General features: G+C 45.5%; 1 protein-coding gene across 1 annotated transcript in view; it reads left to right on the top strand.

The window, feature by feature from the left end:
- The first annotated feature begins 14567 nt into the window (after positions 1-14567).
- The window catches only part of LOC135809836 (uncharacterized), an 18585-nt gene continuing 8637 nt past the window's right edge, over positions 14568-24515 (top strand). The window contains exons 1-3 of the mRNA XM_065323273.1: positions 14568-14578; positions 17502-17567; positions 17900-18025. The gene's annotated coding sequence lies outside the window, so the exon portion shown is untranslated. The remainder of the gene's footprint in view (positions 14579-17501; positions 17568-17899; positions 18026-24515) is intronic.

Below are 24515 nucleotides of genomic sequence, written 5' to 3'. Positions count from 1 at the left end.
ACCATGACGACCACGGCACAATACAGTGAACGAAGAGTCGGAATACGCACCGCAACAATCAGGACTAGCCAGCAGATGATTGTACACTGAAGACTTGCTACCACGAAACCTACGCACAACACTAACACTCTCACCGGCACTCTCACCATCACTCCCATCACTGCTCTCCGACGCACTGCTCCCTCCGCCGTCCGTTCCATCCTCCGCTTCCTCTGTACTCTCTCTGTCTCGTCCATCCCGCCTGACCAGGTCCATTGAACTCAACTCGGCCGTCCCCCTGCTATCACGTCCCTCCTTTCGACCTCGTCCGCTGAGTGCGTAGCTTCTGTTGTAGTTGGCTGTTGATCGTCTTGTTCTTTCAATTATGGGCTTGGATGGTGGATTAGTTGTGGTTGCTGTAGATTGCGTTGTTGGTGTTGGTGTGGGAGTTACTGATATGCAAGGTGGGTCTTTTTGAGTCGGCATTTGTAGTGTTAATGCAGCTGTCAGTGTTGCTCGCGGTCTGCCACTGGCAAGCTCCACCGCCGCAAGAACCGATGGCGGAGGATCAGGAGGAGGCAGTGGGACCGGGATCGCAAGCGGCACCGCCTCAGCCAAAGCCGCCGGGGGCACTGACGAGGGAGCCACCGACGGCCGGAGCAAAGGCGACGACACACGCCGACCCGATGAGCCACCACGCCCATTCTCCTCCACCACCGCCACCAACGACGGCGGAGCAAGCACAGTCTGTGAGCCAGGATCCGCGGGTTGTGTAGGCAACGGCTGTGTGGTTAATGGTTGTTTTCTAGGTCGCCCTCGCTTCGGTCTTTGTTGTTGTGCGCAAGGTGGAAGTATGTGACGTGGTGCGTGTTGTTTGATGCGTGCGTTCAGGTGCTGAACAGTCCTACGAACATACCGACTAGCGCATTGTCGGCATTCAAAGTTGTAAATAAGATGACTTAGGTGATGGGCTGGTAGGACATCCTTCCGCACCGTAAACGCACGCATCGTCGTAAAGACTGGCACAAAGTGTACTGCGTAGTATGTTCGACGAACAACTGACTTGACTGCACTACAAACTTTAGTCTTGTAAATTTCACTGTTGTTGCTCTTAGTGTTATTTCTCTAACTTAGATTTTCTATAATAGTTCAATTTTTGTTTCAGTGTCCTTTAGTACAACGACGATTCCTGATGAGTGTTGTACGGAAACTTGTTTGAATCCATATTTTTTCCCTACACCATTTCTTCATATTTTCATCGTTTTATTGCACATCGTCTCCACCATTTTTTACATTGCATGAATAAAGTACACAAATGTCGGTTCAGCTAGTTTTATTGATTGCGGATATAATAATAATTGTTATTATTTATGGATTCAGTGGACCTGAGACCAATCAGTTTTTGAAGGCTTTGGCCTCACTTTTCGTAGAGCGCCATAATGATCTCGATTCTCGAATACCCCGTTGTCATGGGTATGCTGCGTACCCGATTATCATTTTGCCTTTTGCGGTGGGCAATTTCTTGCTTCCGTGGATGCCGTGGCTCGTATAAAAAACACGTTTGAATTCATTTGTTGCTCAGTGCCGTCAGGCTCGTTAGGCTCCTGCTTACCGGAACCTATGAGGGCCCTCCGGATCTGCATCGAGGGCTGGTGGACGCAGTGTCTGCTCCAGCGCCGGGTGAGCCGGGTAATCCACCCGGTTGGGCGGCGCTTGGACTCGGTTGAAAATAGAATACGTTGGTACTGTCGAACTTTGAAAGGACTGACTACATGGCTTGTATGTGTCAGATACTTCTTCTTCTTTCGTAATTTTTTTTAGTCCTGTCCTCTCTTTTCTAAATGCGGCTTATCCATTCGCCTTTATATCATTGGGCCTAGTTCCCGTTTATTGTCCCAATTTTAAAATAAACTAACCAACCAGTTAAAGCATGTGACTCGGCTGGTGAGACAGCGCCAGGTATGTACATGTGTACCCGGCTCCAACCCGGTTGAAATTGTTGCGCCAGGTCACGTGTACCCGGCTGTCCCAAAATCCTAGAGCAGACACTGGGACGGTGTGCATGCTGCGGGGGACCTGGCGAATGGCACTCGTGCCGCGTTTTCCCCTGGTTACGTGTACTACGTGTAGGCTGTGGTGGCACTGCCACTGGTGGGGACGTGAGTCACTTGACAGATGGCACTTGTGCAGCGTTGTGCTTTCACTCCTTGTTTTCGCTGCGTTCCTGTATACATGTACATGTACGTGTGTTGCGTTGTCTCGTGGATTTTTTAATTTATTTATTACAGTATCTCAAGACTCGGTGGAAACACCGGCCAATGTTAAGAGAGTGGGTGATTGCCAACCACATCGATAATTAAAAATAAGGGGAGGGAAAAAGAAAGAGTAGCAAAATGAACAGCAACAACTCCGTAAAGAAAGATAATGTCAAATAAAAACAGTGAAAACAGAGACGCAAAGGACATGTGGATAATGAGCTATTTATGTCGTAGTAAATAAGGGGCGACACGGATCTTAGACAGGCGGAGTGAGGTCAGGTCCTTAACTTCTCTGGGTAGAGTGAGCCAAACAGAAAAAGCAATAAAGAGAGGGGAGCGCAAAAGAGTGGATGAGTTACACTTAGGGAATAAGAGCGAGTTTCTAGTTCTTAGAGAAGAGAACCAATTAAAACACATGAGATGAGGTGGGCACAACTCAAACTTAATAGAATGGACAAGAGAAACCAGGTGTGCACTGCGTCCATGTGATAACGGGGTTGTGTGAGCGATTTTATAAAGGGCGGATGATGAGAGCATGCGGGGTTGACGGAGGAGAATTTTAAGGATTTTCTTATGGGGTATTTCAAGCTTTGCAGCAGCGGAAGAGGATAATCCAACCCAAGACGTATCGGCATAATCAAATATTGGCCGAAGGTAGGATAAACAATTTTCCGAACTTTGAGGCTCCATAAGTACAACAAAGTGGATATGTATCCCCGCATGCCGAAGGGGGCGAAGCATAATGAGGATTTTGCGAGCATAATGCGAGAATCCATGAAAGCATAATTCCATGTTTTCGCGAGCATAATCCGCCGGAGCCTAGTCCTTATTCTACCTGAGACGTTTTGATTTTGTGCAATGCCTCTAGGACTCGACCAAATATGCTAAAAAAAAGAGCATATTATGCTCGTCGCATATCAGAGAAAACGTCCATAATATGCCAAAGGCTTAGCAAGATATGCAAAAAGATATGCCAAAATATGCCAAAATATGCTCGACATAAGCAGAAAGTGTAGATCATTTCAGTGAAATTACAACCTTGGAATATTCACTGGCTTTACGGCTATCATGCTTATGGTGCAAATCAAAACACATGCGGAATAGTATGGCTGGGGTGTGTCCCCAGCAACCGTAGCGATCGTGTTCATCGATGGGGAAATGTAGCAATTTACTAGCAAACGCCTCAACCATTCCAAATTCATCCATAAAAGGCATTTCTGAACGAATTTTGCCCATAATTATGAATGTTTTGTCCTCGTGTTCTTCAGAATATTTGAATTACATGTATATGCTGGCTTCGTTCCACTATTCCCTTTGTCGCTCAATATGCCATAATGAACTGTCTCACAAAAATATGCGGAATTATGCGCAAGCATATTTGGTCGAGGCCTAATTATGCCTCCGCCGTTCAATGTAGGGAGGGTCCGAATATGCTTGCGCATATTTTCGCAAATTTTGGTCGTTTTGACACAAGGTCGCACAAAGTGAGCAAATCTAGCATATTGTACCAAATGCAGCATATTTTGCTACAAGGATCAAAGAATTCGCATAATTATAGGGCAGATTGCGGAAATGGACAAGGAAACTTACCACGGCACGCTCGGTCAGGGAACATTTCCAAGTTACTTAGCCCGGAAGGAAAAATGCTCATCCAAACACGGGTCGAAAATTTGACCCAAGAAGAGAGTGTCCGCGACTCAAGGTTAGGCCTTTCCCAAATCGGCCGGCCGAAAAATTCGCCGAAAAGTAGCCTTTTCAGAAAATCGCCGATCTTATGGCCGAATTCTGAGATTTTACCAAGAAAACGCCGAATATACATGTTTTTCCGGGTCGTGGGCAACTGGGCATGACCGCGCCTGCGTCACGGCCCGTGGGCATTTCCCAAAATCGGCCAAAAATAGTGGTTTTGAAGAAATCACCGATCTTTTAGCCGAATACGTAATTTTCGCACTGAATTGGCCGAAAATTGCTGTTTTAGTGCCTCAATAGCAAGCAAATACAATTTCTGTAGCCATAGGGCTTGAAAGTGCTACGTCACAGCATAGCAACAATTTCAAAAATTCAAAAATCCGCTATATTCATGTTAAAACAAAATGGCGTCACGATTTATTGAAAGTGGTATAGTTGGTGGTACGAGTGTTCAAAACCATTTGAACTTCATACTGTTCGTCTTCTTTTTGACATGCTCTCTTTCCATCGTCCTTAGCTTTTGTTTGTTGAGAGCTGTTTTGGCTTTCTCCTATACCTCTGGGGGATGCCAAGTGATGGTTTTGAGAGGCTGGTGATGGCTGTGAGCGAGAGTTTGCCGATCGGCGTCGTCCTCGCTATAGCGATGAAAATACTAGTTACTGCGCACCTGGCAGATATCACAACTCGTCGGAGCGTCCAGGAGCAAAGGAATCTTGGGTTTTCACTGGAATCTAGTTCCTCCAGCATCGTGTAGCCCATCGTCGGTGAATGGCGGTCCAGAAAGGTCGAACCTGGTCTTCTGCAGCATCTCGCAGTCCTGCGAGGCACACTGAACACGCCTGTCATGTATTCTACAAATAAAAATCACGAAGTAGTGGACTTTACAGTGATGAGTCTATCCTGTATGCTGCAAAAGACGCAGGAAATGTTCAGCAAAAATTTCAAAACATACGACATTATTTCGTTCGCTAATCTCCGCTACTCGTCGTCTCACCTGGCTTCAGAAGATGTTACGAGAGATAGGAGAGTCTCCAGCAGGCAGCGCATCCATCTTCAGGAAGTGGAAAGAGCAAACGGCATGGTCCTTGGTTGAGGTAAATGCTGAACGTTTGATTTGTCCCAACCAAGATTTCAGCACTTGGTTCGTCACGATTTTCGCTTGCCAGCTAACGTCTCCGCACTCCAGCTTTCCCCTGTCGGTGTCACGTCCCAGTCCACAACGGAGAGGACTACTAATAAACAGTTCACGGCACTAACAGCCTTGAACACAGTACTTCTTTCACTTCGTGAATACAAGAAGACAACTGAAAATGACACAATTCTTCAGCTCTCTCTCACGGAGCTAAGCAGAATGTGCGTCATCACCTGTAGTCGCCATGGAAACGGGATCAGGAAATCGGCGATATGGCAAGTTTCCCTTGCCGTACGCAAGCGAGAGATATACCATCGGAACCGATATCCAATTGTCTTTCATCTGAGCCCTACTTGAAAAATCGATGCACTTCCCCTTTAAGGTGGCTGGGGCGGTACAACTTTTTTGGGAAATTTTTGACTGCATTTTTGAGTTTATCGGCAAGGCAGAGATTAAATTTGAAAATGTTTTCTGGTGAATCTCTGGAGAATAGCCTTCTCTAGCTTCCTATCTCTTAATTTTCTAAATCCTATATATAGGATTTTGGTCATATTTTTCAACTCAAAATGGGTGTGGCATGTGCATAGGGAAACGTATGTGACCAAATCTTCCGCGTTAGGTCTTGGTCGATATGGAGAGTTGAATAAGATATTTTTTTCAAATACTAACATCTAAGGCTCATCTCCTTGCGCAATATTTCTAAGGCCTATGCCCTATTTTTCGAATCCTATATATAGGATTTGAGATTTTACTGGACCTTGTTTTATCCTTAAAATTGGTAGTTTCACGACGGCATGTGCGATATGTCGTCATGAAACCACCCAGTGCCACACCTGTAATGTTCTTTTGCACATTCACTGCTTCAGTCCTTCCCATGACACCAGCTGAACAATGCTGCTCAAAATTCCAATCCTTGCTCAAAATGGGTATTCATGATGTCCTATGAATCTAAAAAGTAAACATTCATGGCTCAAACATATTTACAGCTTCTAATAAAATCATTACGCTCTTATTATGGGTCATGAATGACTCACGATGACCAATAACAACGGCATAAAGGTAACGCATTTTCAAATCCTATATACATGTATAGGACTTTTGCCCAGCAAAATTAAGAGATAGTTTTATTTATACTTTTGGACAAAATTTGAAAACGTTTCATGAAAGGTTCGTGTTATTTTTTCACGGACCTTTCATAAAACTTTTTCAAATTTTGTCGAAAAGTAAAAATAAAACTATAGGAGGCTAGAGAAGGCTCTTCTCCAGAGATTCACCAGAAAACTTTTTCAAATTTCATCTCCACCTTGCCGATAAACTCACAAATGCAGTCAAAATGTTATCAAAATGACCCCTAAAAAGTTGTACCGCCCCAGCCACCAAGAGTAGTAAAATAACGATTGAGCGGGCTTTAAACTCTGATAAGGCCCTTGGCGGGAATGTCGCTGATTGGTCGTTTCCTGGACAACGAGACAGACCTCGTTCTAAAACCCGTTAAAGCATAATGGCTCAAACCACTGACCCACTCCCCTTGAACCCGCATGCTCCAGCCTTTACACCATCGTCTCCTCTTCAACCGTCGGCCCCCGTAAGCTGTTCATATACCCACATAAAGGTTGGCCACATAAATATTTGCAGCCTTAGACACAAACACACATTATTGCTAAGTTAATAGACCAACATGCCCTGGATCTTCTGGCAGTTACTGAAACGTGGCTTGACTCCAGCATCTCGGACAACGAGGTCTCGGTGCCGGGAGCAATTCTTTTCCGTCGTGATCGGCCGTGTGCTGAGGGCTGCTCGTGCTTGTCCTCCTGCAGCCCCTGCAGGAAAGGAGGGGGAATTTGCATGTACGTGAACGACCAAGTTAATGTGACTCCTGTCTTGACCCACTCGCATGCCAGTCTAGAATTGATGTGGCTCAGAACCGGCACAGTCAATGATGGTGTTTTGTTCGGTTGCATACATCGGCCCCCATCCGAGCCAGTGGAGTACTGGACTCGGCTTGCCACAGCCACAGAACAACTGGACAGCGAACATGTTGTATTATTAGGCGACGTCAATGTAGACTTCCTGCATCAGGCATCCAGCGTTTTCCAACACCTCAAGAACACACTTTTACTCCCGTGCGGGATGGCCAATAAAGTCCAGGACGCAACCAGAATCACTGCCTCGACACGCACGTCGATTGACTGCATACTGACGAACATAGACCTCGTCACGTCAGCATCCGTTATAGACTGTGAGTTCTCAGACCATCGCCTGGTCCTCAGTACTGTCCCATTGCCCACAGCGGGCACACGGAACTCCGACACCGATGGTCAGCAACCAAGCAGACAACGAAGAGACTACCGAGGCTTCGACGCAGACCGCTTCTGCGGTATGTTGTTGTCTTCCAATCTTCATCACTTTGCAACCACTGACACTGACCTGATGTTAGACGAATGGGCCGAGAAATTTAATACTGCACTTGATATTGCAGCGCCTTATGTGCCCAGGAAGCGACCGAAGCGGAATCGGAAGACTTGCCCTTTCATGACCAAGGCTCTTCTTGACTTGATCAGGGAACGCAAATCAGCCTTCAAGAAGTTAAAAGCAGCCAACTTTCGTGACATGGTCATAATGGCGCAGTTCAAGAGATTACGTAGTCAGTCCAACAAATTGTACCGTCATCTTCAGAATCGTTACTTCGCGGATCGGTGCAGGACGTATGAACGGGAACCTCGACAGTTCTGGAAAATATTGAACACGATCACAAAGCGTACGCCACAGAGGCAAACAGTTACTATCCCAGCTGAGAGACTAAACGATTACTTCCACGCTATTGTCACCAATAATCATGCTACCTATGATCTGCCAATGGGTCCGGCTAACTCTACGGACCTCAGCACGTTCGAGGCGGTAACTGTCTCAGAAGTGAAAAGGCTAATCAGTGCCCTCCAGAGCCGCAAAGATCCTGGCCCGGACGGAATTATGCCTTTTTTGCTAAAGGTATCGAAAGACGTAGTCGCCCTTTCACTTACCATTTTGTACAACACTTCCCTCTCTTCTGGACACTTTCCACCCCGGTTCAAAATTGCCCACATCACCCCGATATTGAAGTCAAAACAAGGCCCCCGTAATTGCCCTTCCAATCACCGCCCGGTGTCTCTAACATCTATTCTCGCCAAACTCCTTGAGCAGCTCGTGTTCTCTCGTCTCCAGGTGTTTTTCCAAGAACGTTGCCCATTCCATGAAGATCAATTTGGTTTCCGGAAGCACCGGTCGACCGAGCAACTCCCCACGAAGGTAACGAATGATTGGCTGCTAGCCCGCGAAGCGGGTCTGCATACAGCTGTTGTTTGCGTTGACCTGAAGAAGGCGTTTGATACCGTGCAACACCAGCAACTTCTCATCGCAATCGCGGCCGTGGGTATTTCTGGCAGAGCGCTGGATCGGTTGCAGTCATACCTCCGTGGACGGCAGCAGCGCGTGGTTACCTGCATCGGAACGTCTCCTCTGGTACCAGTTACTAGTGGCGTACCTCAAGGCACCATTCTGGGCCCTGTGCTCTTCAATTTATATGTGCGGAAGCTGCCGCTCACAGCTGATGCTCTTTCCTGCAAGCTGCCGATGTTCGCGGATGACATGACGCTGTATGCCAGTAGAAGGTCGCCAAATGAAGCTGTCGGTGCCATCAACAAGGTACTTTCAGTGCTTGCTCTAGATCTTGCGGACCTAGGGTTGTCAGTCAACTCTGCCAAAACTGTCGCCATGTTCATTTCCAAACTCCCCCTGCACCTGTCTGTTCCTGTGATACTCAACGATCAGGTATTGACCCGCGTTACCAGCACCCGAATCCTGGGGGTCATCATTGATGACCGCCTAACGTGGTCGCCTCACATTGACTTTGTAATTCGCAAGACATGTGCTAAGATTGGCGCTCTTCGTCGGTCCTTTCGGCAATTGAGCAGGAAGGCCAGGAGGCAATTTATTGTATCAGTCATTCTACCTGATCTTTTGTACTGTTGTTCGTGTTTTGTAACGAAGCTGTCCGCTAAGGACCGCCAAAGGCTCTCTACTGTGTTCCGCCGTGCTGTGCGAGCTGCCTGTGGTGCTAAGTCACAGGACGACATCACGCCATTATTGACCACATTGGCGATTTATCCATTTGAACACTATAATTACTCAATCTGCGGACAGAACTGTTTCGTCCTTTGTGGACTCGTCAGCGCAGCACAGAGGAAATGAGGCCGAGCCTGATAGCAATGGAAATAAAAATTTCCAATCAGGCCCGAACGTACCTTGCCAGAGTGCTCAAACTGACAAGTCAGTGAGCTCTGCATAACGCAAACAGCAAAGGCACTACCCCACGCAAGAGTGCTCAACTGCTACAAGAGCAGGAGCGAACACTATAATTATGATTCTCAACTTTGCCCAGTTTATTCATAGAAATCATGTCATCATCTCACTGCCTACCCTAACGAAATTGTTTCCACCGATCACAACAGGCCTTAGAACTAGAAGCCACTCTAATAGGCCTTGACAGATTATGCTAGCATAATGTTTCGCATAATTCCTACCAAAACCGAATAATCGCATAATTCGAGGCAAATTGCATACGAATCGCATAAAATTGGAATAATCCGCCTGTTCACATCAAATTCCATACAGTTGTACATGTTCTACAAGTACAAGTACATGTAGATGCACCAGGAAGGTGTAGGTTTACGACACCCTTGATAACATGTCCAGTCCACTACAATCAGTGACGGTCGTAGCTAGGTCGGACGGTGCGTTGACCCCGTTGAACTTTCGCTACTACAGTACAACGCCCTCTACAAAAAAAATAACCTGTTATTTTGAACAGAACCATCATATACATTAGCAGCATATGTGAGAATAATGCGGCATAATAATTATGATAACTTTTAGCATAAAAATAGCATAATTCTGCAATTTTTTCAGCAATGCGAAAAGCATAATTTCACGAAAATATTAGCATAATCTGTCAAGGCCTACACTCTAATGCTTCCATTGCCATATCTAAGCACCGGACAACTGATGGAGTAAATTCTTCACCACCGTACCTCTACATTTGCAAACCAACTCAGGGATCTTTTTAAAGACCCAGTGGCGTTTAAGAAGTATTTTGACCTTCTTTTTGGAATCTGTTGAGTTTCTCGATGATCTTGATAGTTCTTGTACTAAGATTGAAGTTGACTTGGTGTTTGATTACTTTACTGCTTGATGTCTGAATTCCAATTTTTTCTATTTTTTTCTTTTCTTTTCCTTTCCTTTCCACTTATCCCGTTATCGGACCTCTTAAGAGTTGTGTGTATCACTGTTGAGGCATCCGATGGTAAATAAAATAAATACTACTACTACTAAGGCCAAACGGGCAATGGTGCCCAATTCTATGGAAGCGAATTTCAAATGGGAGAGAGCAACGGGGGGAGAGAGAGAGAGAGAGAGAGAGAGGGGGGGGGAGGGAGGGAGGGAGATGATAAGCAATTTTGCAGCGTCAACAGAGCGATTTTGCAGTATCAATAGAGCGATCCAAGCACATTTCAAGCCGTCTTACTCACAGCAAGGTGATATAACCAGTGAAACTGACTGATTTGGCTACTGGGGGCGGGGTTACAACTGGTGGCGAAGTAAAAGTCACCCCTGCATACGACATGAGTGGGTTGCTATGCACCCACATACTGAGGCAATAGCAAAGTCACACCTTAGTGGATCCAAAATAGAAATCTGATGTCAACTTAGTACTCCCTGGCCGTTTTGACGTCATCACTTTCAAGCCCTATTATCTGCGAAAGGTGGCTGCGACTTTAGAGCTGAATTTCCACCTTTTACAGAAATTTTCAGCCGATTCTGCCCGCGGAACCTCGCGTGACGATTGTAGTGTGGAACAGAGGGGCTTCGCGTCAGCATGCGTTTCTGACTCACGCAACGCGGACGCGAGCCGCAGTGGAACCCGGCCCTTAGTTAGTGCCCAGGTGTACAGCGAAAGACTTGCTGCTCCCTAAGCTGGCTGGGTGAGGGCCCTGGTGCGGATGAGGTTGTGAATCCATGGCCGCCAGACTTGTACTAAGTTGTAGGTAACCAGTGCCTGCTCCAGCGCCGGGTGAGCCGGGTAATCCACCCGGTTGGGTGGCGCTTGGACCCGGTTGAAAATATTATAGTACCGGGTCACCTGTAACCCGGTTGGTACTTTACACTTTAGAACTTTGAAAGGACTGACCACATGGCTTGTATGTGTCAGATACTTCTTCTTCTTTCGTAATTTTCTAATTCCTGCCCTCTCTTTTCTAAATGCGGCTTATCCATTCGCCTTTATGTCATTGGACCTAGTTCCCGTTTATTGTCCGAATTAAAATAAACCAACCGACCAGTTAAAGGGGAAGTATACCCTAAAATCAAATTTTCACCAGTTGTAGTCTTCTGGGTGCTGAGTCGAATGGTCTTGGTCCGAGGAAGCTGCGACGCTCCCTTCCTACTTGAATCCCAATCGAACTCGCGCACTTCCACCGAAACTGGGTGACTGCGCCCTACTAGATGGGGATTTGTATGCAAAATGTCACTAAAAGCGCCATTTCGTTCTTATAAAAGCACGGATGACCGCGATTGGCCCATATGTTGTAGTCTTTTGGACGCTGAGTCGACTGGTTTTGGTCCGAAAAGGCTGCGATGCAGCGTTCCTCCTTTATTCCCAATCGAACATGGTTGAACAAGCGGTCACGTGCTCCTGGGTGCCCAAATCACCTGGTCACCACGCCAGCAGGCGACAAATTTCACACCAAGGTTCAACTCGAATTCAACTCGAGTGACAGGAGTGCACCCAAAAAAGGTCAAACAGGCTAGTAAGTTGTACCCTGCAGGCACGGTGACCAGGTGACTGGTGTACGCAGAAGCACGTGACCGCTTGTTCAACCATGTTCGATTGGGAATAAAGGAGGAACGCTACATCGCAGCCTTTTCGGACCGAAACCAGTCGACTCAGCGTCCAAAAGACTACAACATATGGGCCAATCGCGGTCATCCGTGCTTTTATAAGAACGAAATGGCGCTTTTAGTGACATTTTGCATACAAATCCCCATCTAGTAGGGCGCAGTCACCCAGTTTCGGTGGAAGTGCGCGAGTTCGATTGGGATTCAAGTAGGAAGGGAGCGTCTCAGCTTCCTCGGACCAAGACCATTCGACTCAGCACCCCGAAGACTACAACTGGTGAAAATTTGATTTTAGGGTATACTTCCCCTTTAAAGCATGTGCCTCGGCTGGTGAGACAGCGCCAGGTACATGTGTACCCGGTTACGACCCGGTTGAAATGGTTGCGCCAGGTACACGTGTACCCGGCTGTCCTACAATCCTAGAGCAGACACTGGTAACGTCTCTGAAACCATCGAAGCAATCGTGGAGCGCAAGGTCTCCGGAGTTATAGCTGACGTTGGTGACGCAGATGTCGCCAATGACTCGCGTTCTCTGCTTCCTGCTCCGCTCGCCGCGCTCGGGGTAGAATGGCAGGATTCAGCGTGGTGAAGTACACTGAAACAGGCGATCGGCGAGGGCAGCTTTCCTGCCCGAATTATTCAAACTGAAGAGCGAGAGTTCGCTGCGGAGACGCAGAACCGTCATGGCGCGAATTTCACTGACAGTAAAGGCAGCCATGGCTCCCGACAACAAGGATGAGAACGAGGCAAAGCACAAGGATGAGAACGAGCAAAATACAAACTGTGAAACACTGAAACAGGCAGCTTTCCTGCCCGAATTATTCAAACCCAAGAGAACTGTGAAACACAATGATCTGACAAGAGTGATCCACACACAGAACGGATCGAAATTATAATGACTAAAACACTACGAGCAAGCAAGAATGATCGTGGCACAGAACGGATCGAAAATTAATAATAGCAGAGCAAACTCTAGCAAGACATGCAACGATGCATCCCACCCACGTTGAGCTACAAGCAAACGTCATCATAACGCCGCCACACGCTTTCCACATCGGAGGCGACCGACACGCATGAACTCCACACGCCGCGCGCCGCCGCACGCTTTCCACATCGGAGGCGAGCGACACACATGAACGCCGGTTACTTTAGCATGACACGTTGAGTGCCCACGACCCATGCCGCCTACGTTGAGCGTCGCGCATGAATGAATGATTATGTCCCGTTGAGTGCCACGCGCGTTGAATGACACAGTCATGCCACGACGCATAGAGTACCATGTGAGCATGCACCAAGGCGTGTGACCGACATGGATACCGTGGTGTCCAGCGCACGTGACTGTTGCCAGCAGCAAAGCATGAGCATGCATGTGCAGTAAAGCGCCAGCAATCATAGCATGCAGCATAGTTTGAGTGGTAGCACGAAGCAGCCGCGTGCACCTATTAATGTGCATTATTACTATATAAATGCTACAGTAATACATGTCAAACAAGTAACGTAGTTGCGTGATGTCTGTGGCCTTCATCCTATTCATATCATAACTTGGTGCTCTTACTAGTACAGTTTATTGGACATTTGAAACCCTTTCACTGTGGCGGTTAATACGAGTTTTCAGGCAGCTTGATGACGTAGGAACGAGGTTGCGTACATCTACTCTCTGCTATGTAGTCACTTGAGTGAGTGAAGACTACTTTAAGATAATTAAAATTATTAAATAATTTACAATAAAAATAGAACTGTTCATCTAGCGCTCACAACATGTACAACAATAACAAGCAGATAGCTGTACGTGTGTGTTTAGAAGATCAGCGAGAATCAGTAAAAACAGGAGACTGCAACTGTGATCGCGCGTAGGTAGGTCTACGCGGCATGGCGCCTACGTTATTACGGCTACATCATACATGCGGCTGACACAAGCAATTAATTATTTAGCAAACCATGCATGCTGATTGCATGCCAAGTGTGCAGCGCGCGCACAGCATGCCACGTCTCGACCGCTCTCGCTTATTGTGCAAAGGGTCTATTAACGAGTTACGTAGGCGCCATGCCGCGTAGACCTACCTACGCGCGATCACAGTTGCAGTCTCCTGTTTTTACTGATTCTCGCTGATCTTCAAAACACACACGTACAGCTATCTGCTTGTTATTGTTGTTCATGTTGTGAGAGCTAGAGGAACAGTTCTATTTTATTGTATTCTTTTCAAGTTGAGCATTCGTCTTCCACTCTATCGTGATAACTGGCATACTGATTAGGCAGTGCTAGTAATAGCAACATCCACTGTCTGTTTCGAGTAGTACTGTAGTCTCAGTCTGTGTCATCCGAAGAGCAGGATTGCCTTGTCGTCGTGCATACCGCAGTAGCTGCTGTCCGACACATTTTGATCAGAATGGCAAAGAAAAAACAATCCAAAAGTAAGCGTCACAAGGAGGAAGGACGTAAGCGAGAGGAGCGGTCGGCAAAGCCAGCTTTGAAACATGAGAGACAAAGCAAGAGATAAAACTACCTGGAAGAGGACGATGTTGAATTCATCAGCTTTGCTAACCAGCTGCAGGCAAAAGGCTTGAAAATCAAGGATGTGCCGGGAGATGGGTAAGTACGCAGTGCAAATTGTGCACAATCATGTACTACAGTGTATAGTGTGCATGGTATCCGGTACGCTGAAGCAAAACCAAGAGTAGATTTTTGTCATGGTGCAAATAATCCCTGGAAATAGCGCTGGTCTCTGTTATAATATCAGCCTATTCAATATCACCTTCTCTGATGAGCCTTATGAAGGCGAAGCAGCTGTGAGGAAGAATGACAGTATCTACCTTCCTTGTATTGCTGTTGGTGTGTGTATTGGCTACCGAGGTAGCAGTGAGTCAGCTGTGAGAGCGCATGGAGGAGAGGGGAGGAAGAGTTCTTTACATTTTATTGGCCGAATAGTACCGTTCACCATTTGAAATTGAGTAGAGTGGTTGTTGGAAAAAGAAAGGAGAGTAGATGATAGTTTCCGAACGCAGATCTACCAGTTTCGGTAGAACGTCGATTTTACTGTACGATAATATTATGATATTTTGTGGGAAACAGCTCTCATGGTCCCACAAGGACAGAAATGCCGTACCTCTACCGACTTCTACCAGCCTCAAACCTGGTAGAGCCGGTAGAGGAAAGCAGAATCTACCATTTGGTGTAGAAAAAAACCCAACACATCTACCGAATATCCATCAGTTCGAGGGAAAGTTGCAAACGGGAAAGGTCTGAAGAAAAAAGTTGACTGTCACCACCAGGACTCGAACCATGGACCCTGGCTTAAGGACATCTACCATGCTGGATAGGCCCGGGCGGACAATGCTAGTTATTTTGCGTGATAATGCCAATGGCAATGCCAGAAAAACTGTATCATAATGCTACTTATAATGCTGCTGTTCCTCTGTAATGCCAGCAATTCACCAGCAGTAAGTATGAAAAATGGCTTGGTTTGGGCAGTATTGTGCACGTTTCGTAGTTCTACGTAGACAGCATGGAAAATACTAGATAATCATGATCATAATGCTTATTGTATGCTGCTATTGCTTCATACAATCCCTTGCACATAGCTGTCCAGCGAGGAAAGTCTCGAGTGGAGGTCTCTCGATCTGCTCGCTCATTCGCCTGGCATTCAGTAGCACTTCATCGCCAAGGACTTCAATGCAAAACAGTTTTCACACTGCGCTTCAAGGCTTTTTCCTCGTGAACTTGCTGCAAACGTATGAGCTCTGCTGCGCGTGTTCCCTTTGTGTGAGGCCCAGAAACAGCTAGTATCTCCGTACTTCGATTGGCTGGATCGATGTCGTCCAGGTTCTCCTCACTATCGCCATCACGACTCTAACTGGACACGATTTCTTCACCATTTTCCGCAAGCAGCAGCTAGGGCAGAAATTTCGCCATCCCTGAGTGTAGCAGATGGAATCCGTTTGATCAGCTCAAAAACTCTTCGTTGTGACTAGAGGAGTAGCAGGGAATATTCTACCGGAAGCCCTTTGATTTCCTTGACTGCTGAAACCCTTCCTGCCATGACTGCTACTTGTTCAAACAAGCTAGGTTCTCTTTGGTTCCACTTCACTGCACTCGACCGTCCACGCGACACAACCTTTTTACAAAACATCATTTTTCTCAAAAAAATGATTTTCACCCTAACTATAAGTAACTAAGCCTGGTTTTCGCAGAACTAAGGGCCATTTGAGTATAATGCCACTTTTGTGGAAATGTAGTCCGTCTTTGCTAATTCGTTTCAAATTCAATGTATCTCTTAGTTGTCGTCACCCGTCCTCTATAGTTTTACCTCGTTCTGGCGCCCATTTCCTTAAATCCCCTCTCTTCAGTTTATCTGTGCAATGGAACAAACTTCCAGAACGCATCCGCTGCGTTCAGTCCTCTGTCAATTTTCGCATTGCTCTAAAGGCTCATTACTCTCAGCATAGATATTCTCTGACTGGAATTCCGAACTTTTCCGTTTGAGAAATTTTTTTCCTTGAAATTAATCCTTGCTGGGGTTTTTCATCTAAATGTCCCGCTATTATCTGCAGAGGTGATTTCTTCCCTCGTCGATTTCTTTCCTGCTTTTATACCTCGATATTTAGGTACTTGTTTCCCTTCTTCCCATGCTTCATCTTCCACTCTCCTCTCCCCCATTTCCCCATTTTTCTTGCGATATTTATGTGGGAGACTTCCGTGATAAGCATCCATTTGCTTTTGGAGAATCCTTTTAAATAAATACAATACAAAATAGTGTTATAATGCTAGCATAGTGCCCGTTGCAAATCGCACACTATAATGCTACTTATAATGCTAGCAGTATCCGCCCAGGCCTAATGCTGGATGACATAAATGTGCCAGCATTGGAAAAAAATAGGGCCCTCTATTGTAGTATTGAATAGTGTCTTCATGTATACCCTGGTGTTGATGTGTCATCCTTGTTGTCAATACCGCTACCCGCATCAGTATACCCTGGTGTTGATGTGTCATCCTTGTTGTCAATACCGCTACCTGCATCAGTATACCCTGGTGTTGATGTGTCATCCTTGTTGTCAATACCGCTACCTGCATCAGTATACCCTGGTGTTGATGTTTCATCCTTGTTATCAATACCGCTACCTGCATCAGTATACCCTGGTGTTGATGTGTCATCCTTGTTGTCAATACCGCTACCTGCATCAGTATACGCTGGTGTTGATGTGTCATCCTTGTTGTCAATACCGCTACCTGCATCAGTATACTCTGGTGTTGATGTGCCATCCTTGTTGTCAATACCGCTACCTGCATCAGTATACCCTGGTGTGGATGTGTCATCCTTGTTGTCAATACCGCTACCTGCATCAGTATACGCTGGTGTTGATGTGTCATCCTTGGTATCAATACCGCTACCTGCATCAGTATACCCTGGTGTTGAAGTGTCATCCTTGTTGTCAATACCGCTACCTGCATCAGTATACCCTGGTGTTGATGTGTAATCCTTGTTGTCGATTCACATTGTTGTCACTGGTACCTTCAGGAATTGTCTGTTCCGCGCGCTGGCAGATCAATTGGACGGCGACATGGCAAGGCACGACCAACACAGGCAAGAAACTGTCCACAACATGATTGACCACCGCCAAGTAGTGAGAGCTTTATTTCATTAGCCAATGCCTTCCTGAAGCCGTAGAGCCGTCACTTGTCAATGACCAGTAGTGGTATTAATTTTCTTACCATCGGATGCCTCAACAGTGATATACACAACTCTTAAGAGGGCTGATAACGGGATAAGTGAAAAGGAAAAGAAAAGAAAACTAGACAATATTTGATTGAGAATGCAGTGATCCATGTGGATGGTTTTTGTTATTTGCCAGGTGTGTGAGGGGTATGATGACCGTGGTCTGTTGTTGTGTGCCTGATTGCTATGATGTCAAGCAGAAGAATGGCAAGAAGAGATGCTCCCATCCGCAGTACGGCCGAAAGAAGAAGAGCAAGCCGGCACCGGCACGGAAGAGAAAAGATTTCGCTGCGCGTGTCCTGACCCGGCTGGAGAAGGATAAAAGTGTAGGTCCATGGTTTCATTCTTTCTTTGCATTGCGTTAACCTGTGTCTCGTGGAGTGCGACGACTGGTTTGATTGCAAATGCATGTTTTAGATTTGTTTCTAACTTGATTGTTTCTTCGGAGTTGAATATCATGAGCAAGAAATCAGCTTTAGTGCAGCCCTTCACAATCAAAATCTAGATGAACAGTTATGATATTCTTCTCAAAAGCCATATTTAGCCATTTTACCCACAAAATGGCCCACATGGGAAATTTCGTAATCAATAATTTGGTCGAAATTCGCAATTGTGGGAGAATCATGCACCGTTGGGAAGGGAAAGCCGTGCATGAGACATGCTTTAGTATAGGGCTGAAATCTCGACTATTCAAATATTCGTTAATTTAGCTTTGCAGAATGAACATTTGTGAGGTAACGAATGTTAGAACTGAAATTTTTTTCCCAATATGCTCGACACAAATGTTTTATTACAATCAGCGTACAACCGTACTGAGCCATCTGACAGCGTTTCTGGGGCGATGTTGCTCTCAACGGAGAGCGAAGCAAGGTCGCTGAAGGTTGTCATGTCAATGGCGTTGGTTTCCTCCTTGAAGTATACTTTTTGCCTGTATCATGTGGCGGGTATTCATGCCCTTGTCAGAACTCTGACGATTTGCGTGAATTATCAATCAAGAACATTTGTTCTTTGGTTCGTTCGTTAGAGTCAAGAACGTTCGATTGCTGAGAAATTGTGTTCGTTTCAGTCCTACAGTTTAGGTTATCGCAATACTCTCTCTATTTACAGTGCAAGCCTGGCATTGGGTGAGGCAAGTTTGCGACGTACACACTATAAGGCTATCAGAACATACAGCTTCATCTGTGGACCACAGGTGATTGCAAATTACGACACGCTCTCTGTCGTCCTTTGATTATGAAAGGTGGCTATCGAAAATGTATGCCCTTGTGTCTGAATATTAAAATGAATTTCCGCACGTAACATTCGATGTTTGAAAATGGCTTATTTTTTGTAGAGTGTGTCATCATGGTACTAAAGTTGGCTGCTCCAACGAGGAGCACACGCTTCTTGCCGAACTTGACACTTGACTGACTCACGATTGCCATCCGGAGCACACGTGGAGCACGTTGCACCTTCCGCTCGGCAAACCTGAAAGAAAGCACCACTGCCTGCTCAATACACAGTGTGTCAAGTTCGACAAGAAGTTTGTGCTCCTCGTTGGAGCAACCAACTTCATGACTAGTACCGCCAAAGTCGCAACTTCTAAGTTCATAATGGTATTAGTTTGTAAAATTATTGCCTTTGGGTGTTACTCTTTTATTGAAACCATTTCTTGTTGAACCTTCTACTAGTGTCTTAGTTTATGCCCCAGCTGTTACGCTGTCATCACACTACGGTACAAAGCGCTGTGTCTACATCCACATAAGGTTTTGGTCGGTTGTCATGATGATCCATGTATGAAGTGAAAGCGGGAGCAGAAGAAACGGGAAACGTAGACGTGGTAGGGAGTGGGCCACTTTTTGTATAAAAGGGTGTATCTCCCACAGTCTGTTTCCAAGCGACCTTGTACGTGCGAATCTTCAAATTTCTCCAAAACATGACCGCGTGTACTGGTCAAGAACTGTGCCTGTTTGATGACACGACTACCCGTTTTGGATTTTTCACTGTGGACGCAGACGTAAGGGGAAGCCAGAGAACGAAGTGTGATGACGGCCTTACTAGCTCCTTGGGTGTTGCTGGTATTATCGCCTACGCTGATTTCTTGTATTCGTTGCTGCCAAAATTTCCTTACATTAGCTTTATTCTTGTTCCTTTTGGCCAGGCATTCTTCACCATCACGCTGATTTCTTCAGAAAAGATTGCCAACCTTAAACCCATGCAGGAGGATGTGGCCGAGCAGCAAAGCAGCAATGTGATGGAGAGTCGGGATTCAATTCTTGCGTACTTTCGTAAGAATCATCTCGAGTTTACAACTTTGCTGCACGCGCAGTACGCTACACTGTGCATGCTTATCGAGCCGCAAAGCCAGTGCAATGTAATCGGCTACCGCTCCAATACCTGCATGGCTGAAATTATTGGAAGTCGTTTCCATTGCTCAGTGTGTGACGTAAGTTTGCATATTCCTATTGGCCACTGTATGTTTTCCAGATTTTTGTTCGTATTTCTTGTCTCAAGTTCTTTTAGTTCTTCTAGAGAAGACTGGACGTACACGATAGAATTTTTAATCCACATGACTGTAGTTTCTTCTGTACAACATGCAACACCTGCAGATTGCAGGTTCTTTACTCACCAGTAGTGTCCAGATCTGCCTCCATTCTGCATCTGATTGCTGTTTTGTACGTGTTTGTGTTTTGTACGTGTTTGTCCCTCCATATGCTAGGATTATGACCTGTGTGCTAAGTGCCATCAGGAACGCGGCCATTATCACCCGATGGAGCAACATGGTCGGCGGTGATTAAAGCTTTGAAGCCAATGAAGGTAACGGTTTTACTAAAATCCTTAGCCTCGCTGTTCGTGGAGCGGAACAGCAGTCTGTACTATTCAGTGGAGATGGGCTTGTTGAGGACAAGGTTATCATTTTGTTTGCTTAGATGGGCCGTCGCGTGTTTCAGAGGATGCCGTGCATCATACAGTGACAGGCGGCGGTTGAACTCGTTTGTTGCCCAGTGTCGCCAGACTGAGTAGGCACATGCCCATGGCGGTAAATTGTGTACTGGGTGTTTTCTTGCTCTCTGTTCTTTGCGTATTTTCATTGTAGGCGTTTATACCTTTCGTATCTGGACAGTGTCCATTTCTTCCGGCCAAAGCAGTTGCGTACTCAAGTGTATTATTAGCTGCTTATCGCCTATAAGGACTATGTAGCAAAGCGAGGCTTTGTCGCTGTTAACCTTTGGGCATGCCCTCCTGGGAAAAACCAAGACTATATTTTCAACTGTCATCCACCTGGGCAAAGGATACTCACACAACAGCTTCTAATACCGTGGTACAAGACAAAGCTGGACAGTGCAGTTGTTCGAAAAGTTGTTATCAAGTTTCGCGTAAGTGCTCTAAATCAACTCATTTTCGCTGGCAATTTTATTTCGCTGATTCCGCCGCTTGGTGCCAATTGGCCAAAGTTAACCGCAGGCCAAAATTTGTCATCGAGGCAAATGATGCATAATTCAGCCATGGCTGCACGTGAGGGCAACCACTATTAAACGATCTTTTCTAAATCGGCCAAAGTTTCTCACCGGCCAAAATTTGTTGATTTCCAGAGTAGCAAGAGTAGTTACCTGCCACCGATACCTCATCCAAAGGGTATCAAACAACATGGGAGTACATACAGATTATCCAAGTGTAACGAAAGGGTATCCAACGCACACATGTATAAATGTACACTACATAGTACCTTCCGTTACAATTTGAAACTTCATGACAATTTGAATCAACTTCATGACATCTTTCTAATGCTTCTGATCTGTGAATCTATGTGAATGAGCATGCAGACATTTGTATGGATTAGTAGTAATTCTGCACGGTACATTTCAAACAAGGATATTGTACTATACTGTTCAAACTAGCTACACGCCGTACTGCTCTAGCTTATAGGTTGTACTCCGATAAATCGACTGTTAGCGTAGCAGTTAACCGTTAAGGTGAAAACCGTAGCCGTTTGATCCCTATTGTTATACTGGCAATCTAATGTTGTTTATCCTTTCTCACTTTTTTGATCTTTCAGGATATTCACCAGTCTACACTTCAAGATCAAGTCAGCGTACCGACCGGTATCCCATACTTTGAGGGTGATTCCTGGCCTAAAGTGTGTGAGAAGATCGCCCAGGAGGAAAAAGCGGAGAAGATCGCAGCTGAGGCCGAGGTATTCATTATCTTCTGTGTCGAGCAGGACTGATGGTTTACATCTCTCTCTCGAATTCAACTCCATCTCAAACATTTTACCACTGGTTGGATGGCATTTGGGTACCAGCCGCTGTTCGTCTTATGGTTGTTGGCAATTTGTCTTTTTTCAATGCCGCTGAGATGATGGAGTGCATGGGATGAAGGTGACAAATTCGGCGATAGTTATAAGAAAGTTCGTTGCTCTCAATGTTCGAACTTGCACCTTTCCCACTTTTCCATTCAGCGGACTCATTATGTTTTTACAGAAAAGTGGGAAAGATGCAAGCTCGAACATTGAGAGCAACGAACTTTCATATAATTATCGCCAAATTTGTTACTAAAAAATCCGTTTCTTAAGTTATGCAAAACAACAATGTGATGACAGCCATTCCTCAACTTGCACTGCTCTGCACTCCAACTTCTTTGTATTATTACTCAACGTTCTTTCATCTTGATCAAATCTTAAAGGTTCGGACTAGATTAGGAGGAGGCTGCCTGAGGGTCAATACTTACATTAAGGATACAGTAGTGATTCTGAAATACTTGCCATTGAAATATTACCTCATCAATAACATAGCAAGGGGCTCTAAGCTGCTCTGGAACTGGGAAGATACCTTAGGTGTCCTCGGTGTGGGAATAAGACAAACCATACGCTAGCTTAAGGCTTGGCGTCTGCCAATCTCCCGCCAAGTAGTGAGAGCTTTATTTCATTAGCCAATGCCTTCCTGAAGCCGTAGACCCGTCACTTGTCAACGATTAGTAGTAGTATTTATTTTTCTTACCATCGGATGCCTCAACAGTGATATACACAACTCTTAAGAGGGCTGATAACGGGATAAGTGAAAAGGAAAAGAAAAGAAAACTAGACAATATTTGATTGAGAATGCAGTGATCCATGTGGATGATTTTTTTAATGGCTAGGTGTGTGAGGGGTATGATGACCGTGGTATGTTGTTGTGTGCCTGTATTGCTATGATGACCGTGGTCTGTTGTTGTCTGCCTGTATTGCTATGATGTCAAGCAGAAGAATGGCAAGAAGGGATGCTCACAGCCGCAGTACGGCCGAAAGAAGAAGAGCAAGCCGGCACCGGCACGGAAGAGAAAAGATTTCGCTGCGCGTGTCCTGGCCCGGCTTGAGAAGGATAAAAGTGTAGGTCCATGGTTTCATTCTTTCTTTGCATTGCGTATACCTGTGTCTCGTGGAGTGCGACAACTGGTTTGATTGCAAATGCATGTTTTAGATTTGTTTCTAACTTGATTGTTTCTTCGGAGTTGAATATCATGAGCAAGAAATCAGTTTTAGTGCAGCCCTTCACAATCAAAATCAAGATGACAAGTTATGATATTCTTCTCAAAAGCCTTTTTTAGCCATTTTACCCACAAAATGGCCCACATGAAAATTTCGTTATCAATAATTTGGTCGAAATTCGCAATTGTGGGAGAATCATGCACCGTTGGGAAGGGAAAGCCGTGCATGAGACATGCTTTAGTATAGGGCTGAAATCTCGACTATTCAAATATTCGTTAATTTAGCTTTGCAGAATGAACATTTGTGAGGTAACGAATGTTAGAACTGAAATTTTTTTCCCAATATTGTCGACACAAATGTTTTATTACAATCAGCGTGCAACCTTACGGAGCCATCCGACAGCGTTTCCGGGGCGATGTTGCTCTCAACGGAGAGCGAAGCAAGGTCGCTGAAGGTTTTTATGTCAATGGCGTTGGTTTCCTCCCTGAAGCATACTTTTTTGCCTGTATCATGTGGCGGGGTATTCATGCCCTTGTCAGAACTCTGACGATTTGCATGAATTATCAATCAAGAACATTTGTTCGTTGGTTCTTTCGTTAGAGTCAAGAACGTTCGATTGCTGAGAAATTGTGTTCGTTTCAGTCCTACAGTTTAGGTCGTCGCAATACTCTCTCTATTTACAGTGCAAGCCTGGCTTTGGGTGAGGAAAGTTTGCGACGTACACACTGTAAGCATATCAGAATATACAGCCCCATCTGTGGGACACAGGTGATTGCAAATTATGACACTCTCTCTGTCGTCCTTTGATTATGCGAGGTGGCTATCGAAAACGTATGCCCTTGTATCTGAATATTAAAATGAATTTCCGCTCGTAACATTCGATGTTTAAAAGTGACTTATTTTTGTAGAGTATATTGGTGTGTCATAATGGTACTAAAGTTGGCTGCTCCAACGAGGAGCACACGCTTCTTGCCGCACTTGACACTTGACTGACTCACGATTGCCATCCGGAGCACACGAGGAGCACGTAGCACCTTCTGCTCGGCAAACCTGAAAGAAAGCACCACTGCCTGCTCAATACACAGTGTGTAAAGTTCGACAAGAAGTTGGTGCTCCTCGTTGGAGCAACCAACTTCATGACTAGTACCGCCAAAGTCGCAACTTCTAAGTTCATAATGGTATTAGTTTGTAAAATTATTGCCTTCGGGTGTTACTCTTTTATTGAAACCATTTCTTGTTGAACCTTCTACTAGTATCTTAGTTTATGCCCCAGCTGTAACGCTGTCATCACACTACGGTACAAAGCGCTGTGTCTACATCCACATAAGGTTTTGGTCGGTTGTCATGATGATCCATGTATGAAGTGAAAGCGG

The sequence above is a fragment of the Sycon ciliatum genome, chromosome 1, assembly GCF_964019385.1.
Source record: "Sycon ciliatum chromosome 1, ocSycCili1.1, whole genome shotgun sequence".
NCBI classification, from domain to species: domain Eukaryota; kingdom Metazoa; phylum Porifera; class Calcarea; order Leucosolenida; family Sycettidae; genus Sycon; species Sycon ciliatum.
Note: the sequence above shows the minus strand (reverse complement) of the source record. Positions and strands in the feature narration are given on the sequence as shown.